This window comes from Myxocyprinus asiaticus, chromosome 47 (genome assembly GCF_019703515.2).
Source record: "Myxocyprinus asiaticus isolate MX2 ecotype Aquarium Trade chromosome 47, UBuf_Myxa_2, whole genome shotgun sequence".
Classification (NCBI taxonomy): Eukaryota; Metazoa; Chordata; class Actinopteri; order Cypriniformes; family Catostomidae; genus Myxocyprinus; species Myxocyprinus asiaticus.
In genome coordinates this window covers 5,633,111-5,645,754 of record NC_059390.1, presented here as the reverse complement: position 1 = coordinate 5,645,754, position 12,644 = coordinate 5,633,111, and positions in this window count along the sequence as shown.

Genomic DNA, 12,644 nt, shown 5'->3' with positions numbered 1-12,644 from the left:
TGGTTTGAGTGGGCTCAAGTCCTGTGTGAGCTCTCAGATGAGAGAGACTAGAAACCCATTCACGTATTGACGGCCACCTAGCATGAAGTTTCACCTCACAAAGAAATCTGTCATTATAGTGAATGACTTTCACTGCTGCTCTGGTGTAACTGAGATGGAAGCACTGCTCTGTATACACACACACACACACGCGTGCACACACAGGGTAAATTACCCCCTGAAATGTGATACTCGCTTGAAGACAATGATCTTTCTCTGTCACACCCACCCATACAATGAAACACAAATGTCTATAAAATCAACCTTCACACACAGAAACACTTGAAAGCCCCACCTCCCGATCAAAATGTTGATGTCTTGTTGATCTCTATGGCTGCAGGCTAAGAAATTCCACAAAATCTCTCCAATAAAGGAACTCTCAAGGAAATTGTCTGGTCACACACATACACTCACCCTCTTTAAACAAACGCTATAAGTCTTTTAAAGAACTTTGGCAATCACAAATGTTTTCTTTTCTACCACAGTTTACCATGTCATTATAAAAGTATGGATTTTTACGAGATTTATAATGATCTGTTTCTTGCCAAGTAAGCACATGTTAGAGAAAGCCTTTCTCGTAGTGCTAGGATGCAAAAAAACGTACACATTTTTTTTTAAACTTGGAGAATAAGAAACACTTTTGTTTGGAATATAAAGCCTGAGCTATTTGGTTTAGATCGAAATCAGTTGGAGCTATCTCTTGTATACATGAACAAAACAAAAACATGGTCATTTATTTTAAAGGGATTGTTCACCCAAAAATGAAAATTCATTCACATTAATTCTTCACCCTCAGCAAAAGCAGATAGTGAGCAAGGGCTGTCAAGCTTTAAAAAGGAAACAAGGCACAATAAAAGCACCTCAAAATAGTCAATTTGACAATAGCTATTTTTGTGGAACTGAGAAGGTATGCTCTGATACAACATTTGCGTGCCAATGCCGATACCGTTAACAAAACACTAGCTGCGTTTACATGGACGCTTTTTAAAATCAGAATTAATAAATCCGATTGATGATTCCGAACATACTGTTTACATGAACGCTAAATAAAGTGATCAGGTTGATGTGCGCGTTTATATCACTTGAGACATGCGTTCACTGAACAATTACATAGCATTCCCTCACCATTTGAAGGGGCACTGTTTATCAATGCATGAAGGAACTCTCAATGATCACGGACATTCGCCATTACACAGACATTAAATTAAAGTGAAACTCGAGCACTTTGTGTTCACTAAAGTTTATGTTTGGTAAGTTTATACCTTAGTTACATTTTTGCGGGAATTTGGTGTGAGCCTCTGTAGACGGCGTGCACATAAGAGTGCTTGAGATGCAGTTCATCTATACGCGCTCTCAAGAAAGCTGAAAGGGCAGTCACACTACACTTTGTGCATGTGAGATTATTTCGGCTAACGCAACGCAATGAACAAGGATATGATGTTGCGCTAGGGCTTCTGGTTTTACTAAACAATACATCACGAATAAAAATGTTCAAATGTACCGTGCACTTACTATCCAACAAATAAGACAATAAAACATCTAGCTTTGAAATATTAGAGGTCAGTAGTGTGACGTTACGATCTTCTATTGGTCACACATCTTCTCAGAGTTCAGCATTCCTTCGTCGTCATGACACCATTGCTGCATCAATTATGGACATGCACACAACGGCCAAGTTTCAGAAAGCAATCCGATCAAGCATTTACATGGCAAATATTTTCTTCTTGAACGGATTATAAAAGGTTTACGCCACCCCTTACAATCCGAATGAAGTTTACATCGATTGACGGTGTGAATTCTAGTTCCAGCTGATGTGGTTACATGAGACATTTTTATTCGGATTGTGCTACTAGTGCACTCATAAATGGATTACTAGGGTCCATGTAAAAAAAAAACCTACTGAAATAAAAAGCACATTATTAAATCACATTAACATACTTAACTCACTGGAACTGAATTCTAAATAACCTCCTGTTAGACACATTAAATTAAGATAATTATTATTATTATTATTATTATTTTATGTCACCCATTTCAAAGTAAAAGACATTTCCTTTCTCACACACAGTACAAGTTGTAGGCTGACTATCTGACACATTTTTCCACCCCCTTTTGAAAGGAAGTAATCTGCCCTCATCATCAGCTGTTAAACAATTGGTCGATGTGTTAGTGATGATAATTTATTTTATTGGCCTATGCTGATGTACAGCAATACATTGGTACATTTCTAGAACAGACCATAATTTAAGTTGTCATTGACACTTCGACATAGCTCTCAAATCTCCTTTGCAATTCCCCATATGCAAACCTAGCATATTACGTCATGAGGCACGCTCAAACTAGTGCTGGTTGGTGTCGTTAATGTCAAATCTTGTATACATCAGAGCTATGTTAAAGTTTTCCATGTTCTATGGATGAAAAAAGTAAATTAGGTTTGCAATGACAGAATTTTTAGGTAAGCTTTAACCTGTGTCCTACAGACAGGACTGGTGTGCTAAATGAAGACCACAAGACTGGAAAAAATGCTGGAGAATTAGTGTGGTCAGGACTAATGGACATGACCAACATGTGATTGAGCAATCAGACAATGTGCAGTTTTCCAGTGGATAAATGCTGGTTGTTGATGTCATTGTGGTTGGAGTGACACAGGGTGATCTTTTTCTTGTGAGTTAGACTTTTTTGAGTTATACTATGTGATTTTTGAGGCCTATATGAAAGTTATTTTGTTTTCAATTCAGACTGAACCTGGGGTGAATGGAATCTAGAGCCTATAACATATTTACTATCTAACTAGTCTGGAAGATATTCACAGAAATGACTCCTCTGGTCTCCTTCCTCATGTCTGCATTAGTATTTATCTGTTACTATTGCTTCCAAGATACCTTGACCATCTCGTCGGATGTCAAAGGTCTGGGGCGTAACGCCCTCCTCCACTCAAGAGGAGAGGAATAAGGATTTTAGGAAGCATCATGTTTAGCTAGTAAGTCAGGCATATGACATTTCAGCCCAGCCTTGAATCCTGTCCCTGGAACAAACCCTTCTTCAGCAGAGTGGTGATGAGGCCTAACACTGTCAGGCAACCATGACCCAAATCAGTGAAGGATTAGCTTTACCACCCGGAAGACAACAAGACCATAACTGGACCACAGGGTGTACATGTTGCCCAGAACTAATAGGATTCTGAAATGTTGATGTTTTTTTTTTTTTTTTTTTTCATTTTTCACTTTATAACCTCGATCTACACTTTCAGGGCAAGTCAGTCCACTCATCAGCCATCTTGGAAACTCTCCCGAGCAGATATTTTCAATGGATACAAGTGGCATATACAGTAAGTACAGCTCCTATCTTCTTGAATGTGGAAAGACAGAAATCTCCAAAATTGTTGTTCAAGATTACTATTAAAGAACATATTTCTAATCAGCAGTAAATCTCAGAACAATGGTATCATAAATTGTGCTGTTTTAGCTCAAATCAAGGAGAAAAACCCAGGATTTTCATGCTGGTCCAGCTAATGCACATTCACGAGTTAGCTGGGGATTTCTTGATCTAAAAGGTGATTGACTTTTTCTTTTTAGCTTGATCAACATCAGTCTTTATTGAGAGTTCCAATTTCTCCCATTCATTTTAATATAAGTGGTCTATCTACACCATACAGCACATTGGAATGTTTTCCCGGCAGAGGGATTCTGGCAGTGCATTTTCTGGCACAAAAATACTGGGATCATTCAGACTTTACAATTCTTTTCACTTGCTCTCCAAATCTCAGTCTTTGAGAAGTGAAATTCAATTACTTATTTATTTGCAATATTTAACTGGAAGCAGGTGATCGGAGCAATGGATTCTGCTTTCACACTTTTAAGAGATTTATGTTCAGTTTGAAGGCTCTCTACTTCTGTCATTTTTGTAAGATAATAGGAGAGATGTTCATTTTAGACAGTTGGAACAGCCCTACTTAAACCTCTAATTCAAGGCATCCGCTTTCAATGGAGCTTTTCAGTCTGTCATTCAAATGGCCCATGAGCTTTATTGAATTCAGGTGTGTACTTGATTTGTTTGCTAGAAACGTGCCCTCTTTTCAGTTGGGAGTGTGTGTCGGGTCTTAATCTGTGTTTAAAGAATGACTGCTTCTTCATAGAGCATACTACATTTCACCTTGGCCTTCTACCTACCTGATTAATTTTCATTTCTGTTAAAAGCCCAGGCACTATAAGATAAGTGTGTAATCTACACCCAGCACCGTTGCTGCCAGATGTTCTGTCAAATACCAAACCACCCAGCTCACAACTAATCTTCCACTCTGGAAAATGCTGTGCAGAACAGATACAAATGATAATGTAATAGTTAGTTCTCTGGAAATTTGAGTTAAAAATGTTCATGAGTTCCCATAAAATGCATCATAGTGTTTATGAAGACCTGCCAGTGTTCACGTAGCCCCTACCCTATATGCACATTGTTGAACTTCCCAAACCTCTTCCTACACATAGACTGGGTGTTTCATCAACTTCTGTCGGCTTTAGCACTGTGGACTTATAAAAAGTTAAGTTTCATTACAACATTTTTAATTTGTCTACTAACAATGTCCAACAGTGAATGTACATTCATCACAGGAGATTTATGTCATTATTTCTTAAACAAACAAGACATGAAAATTCAGACCACAGTGTCATTTCTATATACTGTATTGTGTTTAAAAGAATACCGTGGTGGAAATTAAATTTGTAAAGTTTTTTGAAATAAAATTGCTGCCTCCTTTGTCTTGCTAATGCTAATTTCATAGCTAACATTATGTATTCCATATACACACTATTAACACACAATTAAATAATAACTTTTTTGCATAATTTGCCAAAATTATAGCTGTGGTAAACAGTATGGTATAGAGTGGTAATGACGGCCAATATTTTCTGCTCACAAGAGACCTTGATGATTCTTCATTTTCTTCAAACACAACTTGTCTCATATTTCATCTCAAGCATCCTCTTCACTGACACTTTTGTCGACTTGGTTAACAAGGATAGTAACTTCTGAAGGGCAAAATTGGTTGGTGTGGTGGAAATGATGCCACAACTGTGGGACAGTAATACTTTTTGAAAAACTGATAGAAACCATTTTTACAAAGCAAATATTGAAATGGCATATGTTTATTAAACTCTTTGTTTAAATGATTATAGTTTCAAACATGTAATAATTTGTATTTTTGCAGTGGATCTTCATAGTTTAAAATTAAAAGTCTGGGTCTGGTACTAAAACCGTAAACATTGTAAATAAAAGGCATTTGAAAAGCATCAAAAATAAATGAGGTGTGGTCAAAGTTTTCACATCTTTTTATGCAACATTTAACAAAAATAAAAAAGATGAAATTGTTTTGATGATAAATCAACCCCTGGAACATGAAATTGCTTGAATTTGAAGAAACACCCATATCCATTTTTTCATTGTCCAAGATCCGACATCTTCTGAAAATTATTATGTGGAATGCACAGAGGTTTAAATGATGGGTTCTCATCTCCTTAAAAGTTTACAAGATTGAAAACATTCCTATGTAATGCCATCTAAAATGTACAAGAAGATCAGAGTTGAAGGGTTTACACCAAGGCCTGCCTGCCACCCCCTACCAGTTTTCTCCAAACAGTTATATCCATAAAGACCCTTTCAAGTGCCATATGGTTGGGTTTGGACATGCTAGGCTGTGCAGAGAGCTATGATATATGTCATGTGTTTACACATGATTGGTATTACATGCAGAGAGAGATGTGTTCTTGCACATTGTCTCTCCTTTGCCTTCCTCCTGCGTTTCAGATGCTCTGCACCACAGGAGCTGCAGGGCCAAAATACTTAGGGACCAATCAGACATTTTTGTACTGGACTACACCGATTTGTTTTGAAGATGTTTGACTGTTAGTCAGGAGGTGAAATAAAGGGGAAAGCTTATTCCTCATACAGTAATGGGTCTTAAATATGAGGGGAGTGCAAGTGATTGAATATTTGCCAGGTTTCTGTAAGAAAGTGTTGATCTATGTGCGTTGAGTGAGGGGATCCACTCTTGAAGGTTGAGCGGGGTCGTGTAGACGTGCGCTACATCACCACTGCACACTTGCCACTACTGGAGGGGTCGGGGGTCACTCGCTCTGCTAGCAAAATGGCAGTGAGTTATTGGCCATTTAGGTTTAATGAATGAATTCATCTGCTTTGTGTCCTGTCCAAGAATCTGTTAGGGCTCCTCTAGCTGTACTGGTCAGCACAGACAAACACACAGAAGTGCTAAGGACAGCCAACATGACAAAGTTCCCCACCGTTGGTCTGGAGTTCTCCTACAAAAGAACCACAGAACACATAATAGCAAAAATAACTTCTCAGACTTCTTTAAGCCACCTGTGAGATCAAACACTTACAGTGGCATGCTAAAGTTTGGGCACCCCTGGTCAAAATTTCTGTTGCTGTGAATAGTTAAGTGAGTAGAAGATGAACTGATCTCCAAAAGGCATAAAGTTAAAGATGAAACATTCTTTTCAACATTTTAAGCAATATTAGTGTTTTTTTTATTTTATACAATTTTAGAGTGAAAAAAAGGAAAGGAGCACCATGCAAACGTTTGGGCACCCCAAGAAATTTTAGCTCTCAGATAACTTTTACCAAGGTCTCAGACCTTAATTAGCTTGTTAGGGCTATGGCTTGTTCACAATCATCGTTTTATAAAGGCCAGGTGATGCAAATTTCAAAGCTTTATACATACTCTGACTCCTCAAATCTTGTCCCATCAATTAGCAGCCATGGGCTCCTCTAAGCAGCTGCCTAACACTCTGAAAATGAAAATAATTGATGCCCACAAAGCAGGAGAAGGCTATAAGAAGATAGGGGGATCGATCATGCTTTGGGCTTGTGTTGATGCCAGTGGCACAGGGGAACATTTCACTGGTAGAGGAAAGAATGGATTAAATTAAATACCAGCAAATTCTGGAAGCAAACATCACACCAGCTGTAAAAAAAAAAAAAAAGCTGAAGATGAAAAAAGGATTGCATCTACAACAGGATAATAATCCTAAACACACCTCAAAATCCACAATGGATTACCTCAAGAGGTGCAAGCTGAAGGTTTTGCCATGGCCCTCACAGTCCCCCTACCTAAACATCACAGAAAATCTGTGGATAGACCTCAAAAGAGCAGTGCATGCAAGACGGCCCAAGAATCTCACAGAACTAGAAGCCTTTTGCAAGGAAGAATGGGTGAAAATACCCCAAACAAGAACTGAAAGACACTGACTACAAAAAGCTTTTACAAGCTGTGATACTTGCCAGGGGGTGTTACTAAGTACTGACCATGCAGGGTGCTCAAACTTTTGCTTTGGGCCCTTTTCCTTTTTTTTGTTATTTTGAAACTGTAAAAGATGGAAATAAAAAAGTAAAATTGCTTAATGTTAAAGAAATGTGTCATCTTTAACTTTATGCCTTTTGGAAATCAGGCCATCTTTTGCTCGCTTAGCTATTCACAGCAACAGAAATTTTGATCAGGGGTGCCCAAACATCTGCATGCCACTGTACTTGTGACAATGTAAATGTCAAGAGAGAAGGGTTACTATGAACAAACACAAATCTGTGCCACAGTGAAATCAACTGTGATTGCTTAAAGTAATATCACACCTCTCCTTAACAAGCCGAATGATTTGAGGTATCCTTTACACCCATAACACAAAATAAATTAAAAAATGTCGTCATTTTTACCTGTTCTTATTTGTAAATTGCTTTGGATAAAAGTATCTGCTCAAAAATATATTTTAATGTAAATGTTCTCCTGATAGTAAAATTGCCAGTAAGACAATTAGGTTTGTGTGAGGATGAACTTTACCCTGTATTTTTGCAAAAGATAGTGTACAGCTAATTTTATTCATCAGCTAAGTCTAGTAGACATGTTTGAGTTACGTGTCACACTTTCTGTAAACCAACAGTTCAGTGTACAAATACTGCCACATTTATTTTCAGACAGGAAGCATCATAAGGGCTCCTCACTGCTGGTTAATGGGCATGTTCAAATTGTCCAAATATGATCACTTTGAGTTGTCAATCTCTACAGTGAGCCGTTTACAATGTAAGTGAATAAGGCCAGTCCTTACACGTTAAAATACAGTTACAAAAGGGTAGCCAGAAGACAAAGATCATACATGTTAACATGATTTTATGTCTGTGATTTACTGGCATTGGGGCTTTTTAAGATTACAGGGTTTATTTGCATTATGTCGTAATTATAACAAAGTTGTAATATAGGTATACATTAACTCTGCACAGATAAGGTTAGTAAGCGATTTTAGCACAATAAAATCATGATAACATGTATAATGTTTACGTCTTGTGGCTATACATTTGAAACCGTGTGTTTTTTTGGTTTTTTTTAAAGTTAAACGACTGGCCCCACTTCCATTGTAAATGCCTTACTCTAAACGTAATTTATTTATTTCTTATAAACAAGGGATGAGTCAAAATTACTTTTCTGTGGAAATCATGATTATGTCTCAAATGCTGCCGACTGAGCTCTGCTTGTATTGTACCTGAAACATTTCTTTAACATGGTATACTCTTGACATGTTTGCCATTTTGTTCCATGAATAACATTGCGATTGTGACTTGATTTCAAAAGTAGACACAATTCCCATGAACCTTCCTGAGTGAAGGATTGCAATGGCTTGTCATTCACTTAAAAACTTTAAAACCATATTTGAATCAAATGTCCTCCTTTGAATTCCTTGAAGGCAATGTTTTCTGACAGGCATGGCAGAGATTTTCCCTATTTCCCTCTCTGGATATCTGAGCTGTGCTTTTACTGGAACTTCAGTTCTGGCTTTTATGGTAGTTTAATCTGGGCCTGGCTTTGAGCCACTTCATTCTCCTCCAACACAGACCTGTATGAGTGTGTGTGGTAGGGAGTGGTGTATGCATACAGGACTCACCCCATAACTGAGTGTGGGTCAGTAAAGCACAGATCAAGAGTTGTGCAAACAGTGGTGCTGTAGAGCTGAACACTAGATGGTACTATGAATGAAGCTCCAGCATTATGATATCATGTTCAGGGAACAGAGTGCAACAGTAGAGTTCCAGAAATAAAAATCCCATTAATTTCCTCTAGACAAATGTCTTTTTTAACAATGATATATAAACCTCTCAAGACAAACCTAACATGACCTCTTTCGATATAAAGAAATCAGTGTGATTTCATTATATATATATATATATATATATATATATATATATATATATATATATATATATATATATATATATATATATATATTTTTTTTTTTAAATCAAGTTTAATTGCAGAATTTATAGTGAAGAACAACACTACCCACCTTTTGTGACAACAGAGCCAATCCAATGACATAGTCTCCTATGCTCTCAAACTAATTTTAAATTTGTATACATCTGGATATTTTGCAGTACACTTAAAATAATAGTTTTCTACTTAAAACTAATTATTCAATAAATTTAAGTTGTACAATAGTTTTTGATTGAGCTATGCAATTCTCAATTCTTCACAAGCAGTTAATTTAGAGTTGCCAAATTTTGCCACGTGAACACGGTATGCTTGAAAATTTTGGCCGCTAAAATACAAGACAAAAAGCATCCCGTTATTTCAACCAAAATACGGAACAGCCCGGCTAATATGGAACAGTTGTAAAATGAAGGCAAGTTTATTCCCTTACAAAAGAATGAGTGTTTATGAGTAGTTACTTCCCTCTTAAGCTAATTTAAGCATGCAGTCTTGTACCTTTTGTATTTTTTTTCTGATTTTCATATACTTTTTTCGCTTCAAATTAAATTATGTAATGTTGTTATTCATCTCAGAGTTAGTTAGTTTGGTTTATGGAATTCTTTACTGAAAAGTTATTTGAAATGCCTTTGGAGAAAATAAATAGGAACTATATTTCTGGAATCAAGGACGCTGAAAAAGTGGATGTCACTGTTGCACCCTAGAATGGTAATGATGTTCATTTTTTGCGACCTCCTGTCTGTGTGTGGGTCTGTTTTTGTGTATTGAAGCTTTCTGCAACAGCAGTAGGAGAGTTAACCTCATTAGTTTTTTCCTGACTTTGTCTCTGCTGAGTTTGCCATATCAGAGACAGGTGGTAGTATAGCTTATATCTGTCTGTTATTTTTCAATGAAACCCTGATGCACCACACACACACACACACACACACACACACACACACAAAGTCTCTTCTCATTACCTTTTTCATCAGCACCTCTCTTTAACTCATTCTGTCAAGCTCTCTTGAATTCTCTCTTAAGATTTCTTTGTCTTTTTTGTCTTAACAAAAATCCTTCCTGTCTTCGCTTTCTTTAAAACTTCCTCTCACTCTTTTACCTTGCACTCAAGGTTTCCCCTGCCACTCAGACTAAACAGCCCTAATTGAGAGCACTAGGCCCTTTCTGCAAGAGTTGTTTGTGATGTTAATCTGCGTGCTTGAAACGTGCTAATTGGTGATGGATTTCTCTCACTAGCCTTATCTAACACATTAAGACAAGGCATGAAATGCTTCATAATCATTCGGTTCCCAACCCACATTTTGGTACATGTTTGTACTGCAGTTCATCTCATATGGCTTTATGTTAGTAAATGTGTGCTAAAAGGGGTTCTTTGAAAATAAACATTGATAATAGGATTGGTATTGGCTGATCACGGTGTTAAAATATCAGTTATCGATGTTGTCCTCAAATTTCCTGGTGCACAATCTTTACATCACAACCCCCCACCTTGTAATTCTTCTCCTAGCACCTTTTTCTCCCATGTTCAGTGAGATATACATCGATCAGCCACAACATTAAAACCACCTGCCTAATATTGTGAAGGTCCCCCTCGTGACACCAAAATAGCACCAACATTTGTACAGAGCGGTTATCTGAGTTACCGTAGACTTTGTCAGTTCGAACCAGTCTGACCATTCTCTGTTGACCTCTCTCATCAACAAGGCATTTCCGTTTACAGAACTGCCACTCACTGGATGTTTTTTTATTTATTTTTGCCCCATTCGAAGTAAATTCTAGAGATTGTTGTGCGTGAAAATCCCAAGAGATCAGCAGTTACAGAAATACTCAAACCAGCCCATCTGGCACCTACAATCATGCCACGGTCCAAATCACTGAGAGCACATTTTTTCCCCATTCTGATGGTTGATGTGAAACTGAAGCTCCTGACCCGTATCTGTATGATTTTATGCACTGCACTTCTGCCACACAATTGGCTGATTAGATAGATTGGTGGTGCCAGACGGGCTGGTGTGAGTATTTCTGTAACTGCTAATCTCTAGAATTTACTCAGTATGGTGCCAAAAAATTAAATAAACATTCAGTGAGTGGCAGTTCTGTGAATGTAAATGCCTTGTTGATGAGAGAGATCAACAGAGAATGGCCAGACTGGCTTTACCTTTGTAACTCAGAAAACCGCGCTGTACAATTGTGGTGGGAAGAATATCATCTCTGAGATGCGGGTCGGCGCTGTTTTGGCGGCATGAGGGGGACCTACACAATATTAGGCAGGTGGTTTTAATGTTGTGGCTGATCTCTTTAAGAGCCAAGTCCCTTACACCTGATATACATTTAAAGACAGGCAGATGGCGCCAATGCAGCTTAAAATACTTCAAAAAGTGGGCACGAAATATGTTTTTTTTTTTTTTTTTTTTTTTTTAAAGATGGCATATTAGACACTTTTCGCCTCATGAACCGTGTGTCATCAAAGGAATTTATGTAATGAACCGAGACAATAAATCCTAATTGGAAAAGATTCTTATCCATGAAAGCTCGCTGGACTTTTGTGCCTACGTGTGAAATTGCCATAGCGGAAACTTTGGGCAGGCGTTTTTATCCGATATAACCAGCACACACACATTGGGCTATATGTCTATCTATATTAAAAGAAAATCTCCCTAAATCTGAGACATAACGATACAACGACGAGTAATCTCTAATGTATCATCCCAGTTTAATATATGCATCCCATACTGAATTTGTGTCTATGGAAACGGGAATGTCGGTAAATCCACACTGTCGTGATGTGAAAATGAATGACTTGCGCGGAGTCTCGCGCCAGTTGGCTGGACTGACCGCAGCTCACATGTCCTGCGTGCTAGGAGCGAGTCGGTGTTTTCCAACTCACCTGTACGTGGAGATGTACACACACACACACACACACTCACACATGTGATCACGCCCTAATTACCTAGCACTCTTCCCGCTTTCCAGGCAACCTTGCGGTTGACCGAGAAGCTCCAAAAAAGGCGTCAGCCCTCCCGTCATGTGATGCCGATGATGTTCAAACTCAGATGAGGCACATAGACCTCTATGGCTCTGCACGTACAACTTATCTTTTGCATTTAGTATCACTTATAACCGTATTACATAATCGTTATAATAGAATTAATAAGCTTAACGACGTGGCATGTCCTTGCCTCTCTGATGTTAAACGAAAGTATTTGTGCATAGCCTACATAAAAGCTATGCATATAAACAAGGCGTCCCAAAGTCTGAAAATGGGAGTTTCTACTTTTGCATTTAAACCAGGGAATAAACCGCCAATTTTAGAAAGATTACAAATATTTTAAGATTCTGTACTATTTCT